A 10009-nucleotide genomic window follows, 5' to 3' on the forward strand; every position below is an offset into this window, starting at 1 on the left:
TGTAACAGTGTTAGCCATTATGGATGTAATGAGAGGTCAAGCAAAATGACACCCTTTATTTGCTAACTAAAAAGATTACAATATGCAAGCTTCCAAGGCAACTCAGGCCCCTTCTTGAGAAATTTTATTCACCCAATATGAGTTTCGCATTTTATTCACCAAACATGAGTTGACATACAGGAATAATCTGTTTTGGTTGTTCTTATATCTAAACATCTTTCTCATTTTATCCTTGTTCTTTCAAATTTGTAAACAGTGCTCTTTTATACTAATATGTGCACAGACCAAGAGTCACGCCTGAATTTATGCTACCAAGGAATTTGATTGCTGATAAAATACACAAACCCATATTTAAAAATTCAGATGCAAGATAAAGGTAAACAAGCCACTAAAAGAATGAACACTTTACCCTTTATGTGGCAATGTGACAGACTGTGACAGATTCTTCTAAACAAATTTTTTGTTTAATTATTTTTTTGGATGACACACCATGACAATTATAGACAACAGTAGGATTGTCTTGTTAAGAACGCCCCATACAGGCCATAATATTAAACATTTCTACATATAGACCATGGCTTGCTAGCACCCATGCCATGGACAGCATAATGTAAATAAATGAAACGTTTTACACTTGGGAAGTAAAAAATAATATATATAATGACAAAAAGTAAGATCTGAACTTTTAAAGCACACTATATGAGAAAAGCACAGTCTGACAGTATACAGAAGGAATTAAGACACATAATAAAATTTGGGTTACATACCACACTGTGTAGACAATAATTTAAATGAGGCTGTGCTAAAGCTGTTTAACAACCCTCTACGACTTCATCTAATTGTTATGCTGTTTGATCTGCATCATACAAAAGCACTAGACAAAGTTGAGGTACTGTATGAGCTACTAGAATAATGTCAGAATTGCAGTGTATGAGCTATGAGGAAGGATTGAAAGAGCTGAGTATTTTCAGTTTATGCAATCAAAAATCAAGGGCATGATGGAAGAATTCAAAATTATAAAGAGAATTGGCATGGTAGATGTCTGTTGTTACTTTAAAATTAATTCTTCAACTAGAACATGGGGGCACATATGAAGGTTGCTTCAAGGCAAACTCTGTACCAATGTTAGAAAGTATTTCTTTACACAAATAACAATAAATACAAGTAAAAAATTACAAGGCAGTGTCGTAGGTACAGTAGTGGTCCTTTGGGAACTATCAAATATTGACTTGACTGCATTTGTTGCTCTTGTCAATAATGTACTTACATTCTTAACTGTCAGAACTTAGGTGATAATTGGACATAGCCTAATATGGACACAGGCAAATTCCTGATGTTATCATTCAAAAGGGTGAAGGAGATATGGCATATTGGTATGGCATCCAAATCGGTATGTAAGAATATAGAGCCTGCTATGTCACCAAAACAGCCTTGTACACACCTTTTACATTAGTATATTAACATTTGCAGCTTTTATATTCCGTATAGCATGTAGGAAACGTTCATTGTATTGTCAAGAATAAACATTGTCTGATGATTACATATGACCTACAGTCAAAAGGGCCAGACATATCATTAATAGGCTGGTAAGTCTGGGGATATGCTGGGGATTAACTTAAATCATTATCTTCAATAATAGTCAACAGTAGAAATTAATTAATCTATTTACTGGACAACAAGAGATGGTTTACACAGGGTAATGCAATGCTAACAGGACAACTGTCACTACAATGTAAAAAAGATTTACTGGTTTCTGCTTTGCAAGTTGTGCATATTTGGGGGGTAAACACAAATAAAAAAAATGTCCAACTGCCATGACAACACTTTTCCAGCCATAAAGTTTTCTCTGGCAAGGTAAGGTTATGTAAATGTAAACTCTCTTGCTGCTTTTCATTATATTAACAAAGCTCCTGGATCATTACCTTTTATACTATTTGCAAAAGCTCTTTTAAAACCTGTATTTATTGCTGTAATGTATAATTACACTGAAAAATATTTGTTACTCTTAAAGTATGCATCATGTATTTCATTCATCCATTTTCCAACCCGTTGAATCCGAACACAGGGTCACGGGGGTCTGCTGGAGCCAATCCCAGCCAACACAGGGCACAAGGCAGGAACCAATCCCAGGCAGGGTGCAAGCCCACCACAGGACACACCTACACACACACACACCAAGCACACACTAGGGCCAATTTAGAATCGCCAATCCACCTAACCTGCATGTCTTTGGACTGTGGGAGGAAACTGGAGCGCCCGGAGGAAACCCACGCATACACGGGGAGAACATGCAAACTCCAGGCAAGGAGGACTCTGGGAATCATGTATTTAAATGCACATATCCATCCATCCATTTTCCAACCCGCTGAATCCGAACACAGGGTCACGGGGGTCTGCCGGAGCCAATCCCAGCCAACACAGGGCACAAGGCAGGGAACCAATCCTGGGCAGGGTGCCAACCCACCGCAGGACACACACAAACACACCCACACACCAAGCACACATTAGGGCCAATTTAGAATCGCCAATCCACCTAACCTGCATGTCTTTGGACTGTGGGAGGAAACTGGAGCGCCCGGAGGAAACCCACGTAGACACGGAGAGAACATGCAAACTCCAGGCAAGGAGGACTCTGGGAATCATGTATTTAAATGCACATATTAATAATTAATTTCTTCTAATAACAGGAAAACCTTTTCAATCCATCAAATCTAAATTCCATTCCTACATTTCGTATTCACCATCCAGTATCCAGAAAATGTACCTTGGCAGCATCTCCCTCTGAATGACAAAAGATAAGGAAACTCAATCCAAAGCATTGTTTTTAAAAAAATGAATATTTTGAAAAAGAAACAAATGAGTAAAAAGTGCTTACAATGAATGGATGTATGCAGATGAATCATTGACAGCTGATTTAAATGGCCATCAGCCATCTCTTTATGGATTTGAAAAGTGGTTGGCCTGAAACAAATTTGGTTAATGCATTAACCTTTTTTTTTTGCATTATCAACAGGTTGGAGTGACAAGCTCAAAATGTAGCACTCAGAACTCTGATAGGGACCTTGCACAATGAACCATGCAGTAGGTTCAATATTATTTTGTGCTCTATCGTGGACCAAGTATGATGAACCCATAAAGCCCTTTAAACAGCTCAAACACTAGCTCAAGATCTCATTATGTTCAGAACTCATCTAGTAATTTGGAAATCAGCAAATTTAATAAAATTAACTGGGATACTGTGATGAACATTGCGAAACAGCAGCAATGAAGCTGTAGAACAATGGCAAAATGGTAATTCTAAAGCAACATTCAAATGAGTTCAGCACAAAATGAAAATACCAACCTATTTTACATAAGATTAGAAATCATTTTGCATTAGTAATTGCTTAAAATCTAAAGTTAAGATATGCTTTTGGTGGCATACTACTGCTGTATGTCTGCTTCTGGATAGTAGATTCAAATCCTAGCCCAGTTACCATTTTTTTCTGTGTACTGTGGCTTTCCCCCATATTCCAAAGACAAACAGTGCCCTTCATAATGTTTGGGACAAAGCCTCATTTTTCCCTTGATTTATCCCTCTGCTTCAAATTTAAAAATTACAAATCAAACAATTTAGATGTGATTACAGTGCAACAGTGTTGGCATACTTTTTGGTCACTCCATGTAGAAATTACAACACTTTTTCTACATGGTCTCCCATTTCAGGGTACCGTAATGTTTAGAACAATTGGTGTCACAGATGTTTGTGATTACTCAGGTATAGTTTAGCTTGGCTGGTGACTATTTTTTTCAAGTCAAGTGTGTGATTGTATGTATTCTACTAACCTGTCTTGGGTCACCTTCTGCCTTGTCTCCTGTGTTAGTAGAACAGTCTCTGGCTCCCTATGACCCAGGACTGGATTATTCAGGTTCATACAAAGGATGTAGCTCACCTGCTTTGCAAGATGACAAAGAAAAAAAATAACATGAAAATAAAAACAAATTACAAATCGATAAAAATAAGAATGAATAAACAACATACCAAAAATCTCTCTATTTTTTAAAAAAAAATCTTGCGACGATACAAGACTTTTTTTCCTGCAACGAGATGTGATCTTTGGAAGAGAGATCTTTTGAAGAGAGACACTTTCACGTCCTGCGAGACGGACAAGTCACATAATACTTACAACCTTTGGAAGCAAGTCCCGTGATACACATGCAGAGCAGGTTAGAGATAATGGAAGTAGGAAAATTCTAAAGTCTCAAAATAATAAGAGTAAAGATTGCATTAGAGCAAACAAATGGAAGATATTACTTTGTGAAAAAACGGAACAGCGAAAAGAGATTGAAGTAAAGATCGCAGTAGTGCAAACAAACGGAAAAATATTACTCGGTGAAATAATGGAATAGTGAAAAGAGATCGCATAGTGTTTGAGTATGTCTGGGGGACAAGAGAGACAAGGCAGTGAGACAAAAGGACAGGTGCTGTACAGGCTTTTAATCGCATTAGCGCAAACAAATGGAAAATATTACTCAGTGAAATAACGGAACAGCGAAAAGAGATCGCATAGTATTTGAGGATGTCTGGGGGACAAGAGAGACAAGGCAGTGAGACAAAAGAACAGATGCTGTACGGTCTTTTAAACGTTTGAAGCGCCACATGAAATGCAGATCACGTGGCACGGCAGCAGCAGCAAGCCAGCAGCTGATCGAGCAAAGAGGAGGTAAAAAAAAAAAGTATTTGTTTCCCATTGTATCACCATTTAAGAGGAGTTTCGGAGGAGCGGCACATGTAATAAAAAAGTAGAGTTCTTACATACAGATTTGTTTTTATATCTCTACAGGTAAGTCCGATGGAAAAAAAAAACTCTGATCTGCAGGGGTTCCAAGGCCAAAAGACCACCCAGCCCCACAAGGTAGTGAAAAAAGTTTAGTCCCAAGAAAAACTCACAAGGATTCAAAGGTAATTCATTTGATTTTTTTTTGTGTGGTAAGTAAAATAAAAAGGACTTAAAAAGTAAGTTACTTATTCAAGCTTTCTTTCTTATTGGATATATTTTATAGAATAAAGATGCTTTCAAATACTGTGACAGATGGAGACAGTGGCACTACAGGATTGCCAGTGGTGTGACAACACACACATTACAATACCTGTGTAGTAATGATTTTTTTCTATGCAACATACAGTGCAAAGCTGTGCCTGACAACCATTGTCCCTTTAAGAAGGCAGGTGGGGGGAGGACTCTCTAGATCAGGGGTGTCAAACTCCGATCCTGGAGGGCCACAGTGACTGCAGGTTTTCATTCTAACCATTTTCCTAATCAGTGACCAGTTTTCACTGCTAATTAACTCCTTTTCCCTTCATTTTTTAAGAATTCAGTCCTATGAATTGTTTCTTTTCTTCATTAAATGGCAGCCAAACAGAAATGAGATGTGAAACGAGCCAACAGATGACCAGCTAAATTAGGGCTTCAAATGCCAACCACTTTCTTAATGAGAAGCTGATTCTTGCTGTTAATTAAACCTGTTATTTAATTCCATGGCTTGTTGCTGCTCTCATTCTGCCATAGCAGACATTTCCAAAACTGTTGGATTTTCTGTTTTCTCTAAGATCACCGTCAAGATGTTTTGGTGACCTGAGCAGGTAAACTTTACTAAGACCTTCACCTTTCTTTATTTTCTGATATTGTGTGATGGGCACAGGTGAGCTGGTCATAATGTGGCTTGTTTTGTGTCTCATTATTGTTTGGCTGCTAATTAAGGAAAAAGAAACTACAAAGAAGAACTACAAAGAAGAACTACAAAGAAGCCTGAGTCAGGTTAATTAAAATTAAGGCAAAAGAATTGAATTAGCTGCAAAAGCGGGTCAATAATTAAGAAGATGGTTAGAATGAAAACCTGCAGCCACTGCGGCCCTCCAGGACCGGAGTTTGACACCCCTCCTCTAGATGTAAGATAAGGTAAGATAAGATATTTTAAAATAAAGGAAGGCTCAAAGGTGCATGCCAGAGCCACTTGAGGGAGGTCTAGTCTGCTATTCTGGTTACAAAAGTTAAAATGACAGAAATTCCATTTACATTTTCTAAATGTTACTAATATTAACACATGAATAAACTTCAAATAAATCAAAATACTGAGTTTGAAATTAATCGGTCTAACCTCAAACTAGATATCTTGTTCCAGAACTTCTACAAATAGAAGGTAATTAACTTATTGATTTTTTTATTTAGTTAACTTATTAATTTACTATTCTTTTCAACTTATCACTACAGAATGGTACATACTTACAATGTGTTCATTACCATGTGGATTGTATAATACTATAATATGTACTATACATGTATAGTATAATATTAAAAAGTAACAAATTTGACAGGCATAATGAAAACAGCTAAACCTTTATATGTCTTTTTATTTTTTTCAGAAGTGATTCAATCATTATCATTTTTTCTTTTACATCCTTCTCTGGCTGTCTTGCCCTCTGTGCTGACTACTGTTTTGTTAGGTGTTTGTGTGCTTTTGATGTATGGGACTTTTGTTTTGAAGTTGTCTGAAGATAGAGGGAAAGGTGCAGAACTAGTTTTTTCTGATTCATTTTCCTTTAGATGGGAAGCCAGTTAGAAGTACATGGTGTACAGAGACACAAACATTGTTAATCTTCCTGTTGTAGCCTCCGAAATCAAAGACTGTAAGTTTATTTTTGTTTGTTTTGACATTCTGTATTGCCAAATACTATTGTTTTAAATAAGCTTACATTTTTAATACTGAATAATTATTCTAATATTGCAATGTACTGGATATATTGCCTCAGACTTTCATTGAAGAGGTAATGATAACTTGAGAATGGAGTTTAACGTGCTATTTATCTGTGTCAACACTTGAGAAGTAGCATGTAGTGAGAACAGCACAGACTCCTATATATATATATATATATATATATATATATATATATGTTCTCTTAAAATTAAGCTGGTTGATGAGAAGTATGAAAAATTTAAATGCACTTTTCAATGAATGTGATTCAGAGCGTATACAGCCAAAACATATACTGATAACCAATGTCTATCCCTGTAATTACAGGTGTCACATAATACCCATTATAGTGTGGGTAGGTGAATGTTTCTTTTAAAGGACAAGCAAGCTTCCTAACAAAGCAATGAAATGATTAAAAGTTCATTGGCAAGCACTGTGCAGAGCTACAATATAAAATAATAAGAACCAGTTTGAATTGGATTATGCAGCTTATAGTGTCCGACTCCTAAAGGACGGTGCATTATGTTACATACGTTCTGCCCTCTGCATTGAATACTATTTTGTTGTTGGTACTTTGAGGCTGACTAATGGTACAGGGAAAGGTCAGGAAGTATCTATGTCTTTTGAAAAGTTCATGAAAGAAGTAATGACACTCAGTCCCTGATTTGGTAATGGACTTACAGTTTATCTGTGACAATACCTGGGAAGTAGCACATGCAGAGAACAGTTCAACATAAATTCATGCACTTATACAGCCGTCCTTTCTTTCTTGATATTCATATAAAAAGTCCTAAAGATGCACATATTCTCCAGCAACAGGGTGTAGCCACAGCGATATGGTACCAAAAGCATAAAGGAAGCAGGCAGCAGTCCAGAGTACCTGACCATACTTAATTTTTTTTATTCTAATTTACCCAGAGGTAATATAACTGCTTCAATGTCAACATGATGATCCATTAAAACAATGGTACATACCAATTTCCTCTTGTTAAACAATGGTATTGTTACTAACTATCAAGATGTACATAGACCACTACATGCAGATTAGGGACCACTGTCCCCTGAACTTGTTGATTTTCAAAGGAAATAATTAAAAACATTTTCTAAGGAAGCAGGCAGTTCTGTTATTACAGTACAGTATGCTGATGCCAGTCAAAGCAGGTGACTCTTTTGTATTACATGTAAATATCCATGTCCTGTAGATATCTACCAGCAATAACTTGTAACAGGATTACTCAGGAAGTTTGCCTTTTCATTTATCCAAGTCTCAAACAAAAAAGGTGCCTATTGTCCCCTCATCTATGGCCTTTTCCATTTATTATTGACGTGTTTTTTATTCCTAAAAGCAACATACAGAAATGCCCTTTTCAATAAAACACCAATGTCTAGCACATTACACATTAAGGCAGAGATTCTCAGATTTTTCTGGGGAAATGTCATCAGCTTGTTTTCCCTGTTAAATATGCCCAAAAATATAGAAACATGTATCGAACAAAACTTGTAAAAAAAAAAAAAGAAAGCTATTTACCTTTCTTTTTATCTTTCAAAAAATCATTTTTCAGAAATACCGTACATTAATTTTATAATATCACTTTTACATTTCAGTTGAATTTGGACTTCATATCAAAAACACCTGTTGCAATGTTTAAACTGGACACACGTCTATTGAAGGGTACACTCCGATACACAGCCACCCTCATTTTTATTTACGAATTCTAGAAACTCCCAAATAGCCTAGCAAGCCATTTCTTTCTCCTAATTCGAGGAAAACCTAAATATCAAATAAGCTGTCTACTCTACCCGATGTTTCATCAAGCTCTCAGTAAACATCTGTAAGTCATGGTAGTTCGGTTCTTCCTACAAGTCCGCGCGGATTTCTCGGGCATGGAAATGATGTTTGCGTCCGGTTAATTGGCGATCCTGAACTGGCATGCTACGACAGACTGTTGTGATGCGCGTAAGTTTCGGCCGATCACTTCCACAAAATCCCTTGCAACGATAATCAGGTCTTGAAAGAGGAGATCACATAGAAACGTCAAAACACCTAATTGGGTATCTGAATAGTTCAAATCCTAGCTGCAGTTTGAATTCAGACAAGATTAATAGTAACATTGTTTCTATTTGAGTATATCTATAAACCGAAAGGACTTTTGAAATCGAACCACATTCTGTTCTTGCTAATCTAACTCCCACTACAGTACGGTCGAGTGCCTGTCATATGAATTTTGGCACTTTTGACTTCCCGTAGGGTGTTTCGGCTTTATTCGTTCGAGACAACAAGGCAGTGTGGTTTGCTCATAGTTTAAGCTGTCAGGAAGGTGTGTGTAGAGAAAAGCCAAGCAGTATGCGTAGCGTTTTTCTTGTATACAGATAATATTTTTGTAACTGTTAAAGTATATGAGATTATATTTTGGTGTGTAGTCTATAATTTATCCTAACAATGTGTAAGATATTAAAATACTGGAATTTTCGGGGGGGGGGGGGTTTGTTCGAAACTTCAAACCTTGTGCTGCATATAGGTGATCTGTCAAAATTCCAGATACTCAGTTATATTCTGTACGATTGTACTTTATAGCAATCGCTTGAGTATTGACGAGTTATTTTAACTTGTAAACGTGGCTAGAAAAGGGTTGACTAACTCCGGGACACGATGGAGTTTTTTCTGTTTAATAGTGGTTAATTCATACTGGCTTATAAGTCAATTTGTTGTCCTTAAATGTTTACATTCTTTTATAACCTGCCATAGTTAGATTACAGTTAATCGTTTTATCGTATCATCGTTCCTCATTTAATAAATGACTCATGGGTGTTACTTTTGAGAAAAAGTCACATTCTAGCAATCGACATTCTTGACAGAACCATTGTTATTTATGTGTGTAAATTATCATATTTTTAAGAAAAAATCCACAATTTATATAAACGGGGGAAACTTTATTGTCGCCCCCAAAACGATTCAAACATACCAAATTTGCGTTAGTGCACTATTTCTAATTAAGATGCGAATGTTGAATTTTGAATGCAAAACTAACCATATAACCATACAAATATTGAACGATTATAATGCATTTTTAATTTTAAGGTGGCGAAATTAGTTTCATTAATTATAATAAAATAATTATTGTTTAATATGTATTTAATTAACGCTTGAGAAATTAATGACCCGAAACTTCAGATTCTGCTCGATTTAGCCTCTGTGAATATAGACTGGAAAGTAGTCTTAGGTATTGTTAAAGTAGGTGTCTTGTTGGCCCGCTTCATTAATGATGATATTTTTAAC

General features: G+C 36.3%; 1 protein-coding gene across 1 annotated transcript in view; it reads left to right on the top strand.

The window, feature by feature from the left end:
- Window positions 1–8997: 8997 nt before the first annotated feature.
- The window catches only part of LOC114654724 (E3 ubiquitin-protein ligase RNF180-like), a 60784-nt gene continuing 59772 nt past the window's right edge, over window positions 8998–10009 (top strand). The window contains exon 1 of the mRNA XM_028805464.2: window positions 8998–9050. The gene's annotated coding sequence lies outside the window, so the exon portion shown is untranslated. The remainder of the gene's footprint in view (window positions 9051–10009) is intronic.

Source organism: Erpetoichthys calabaricus, chromosome 7 (genome assembly GCF_900747795.2).
Source record: "Erpetoichthys calabaricus chromosome 7, fErpCal1.3, whole genome shotgun sequence".
Taxonomy (NCBI): Eukaryota; Metazoa; Chordata; class Cladistia; order Polypteriformes; family Polypteridae; genus Erpetoichthys; species Erpetoichthys calabaricus.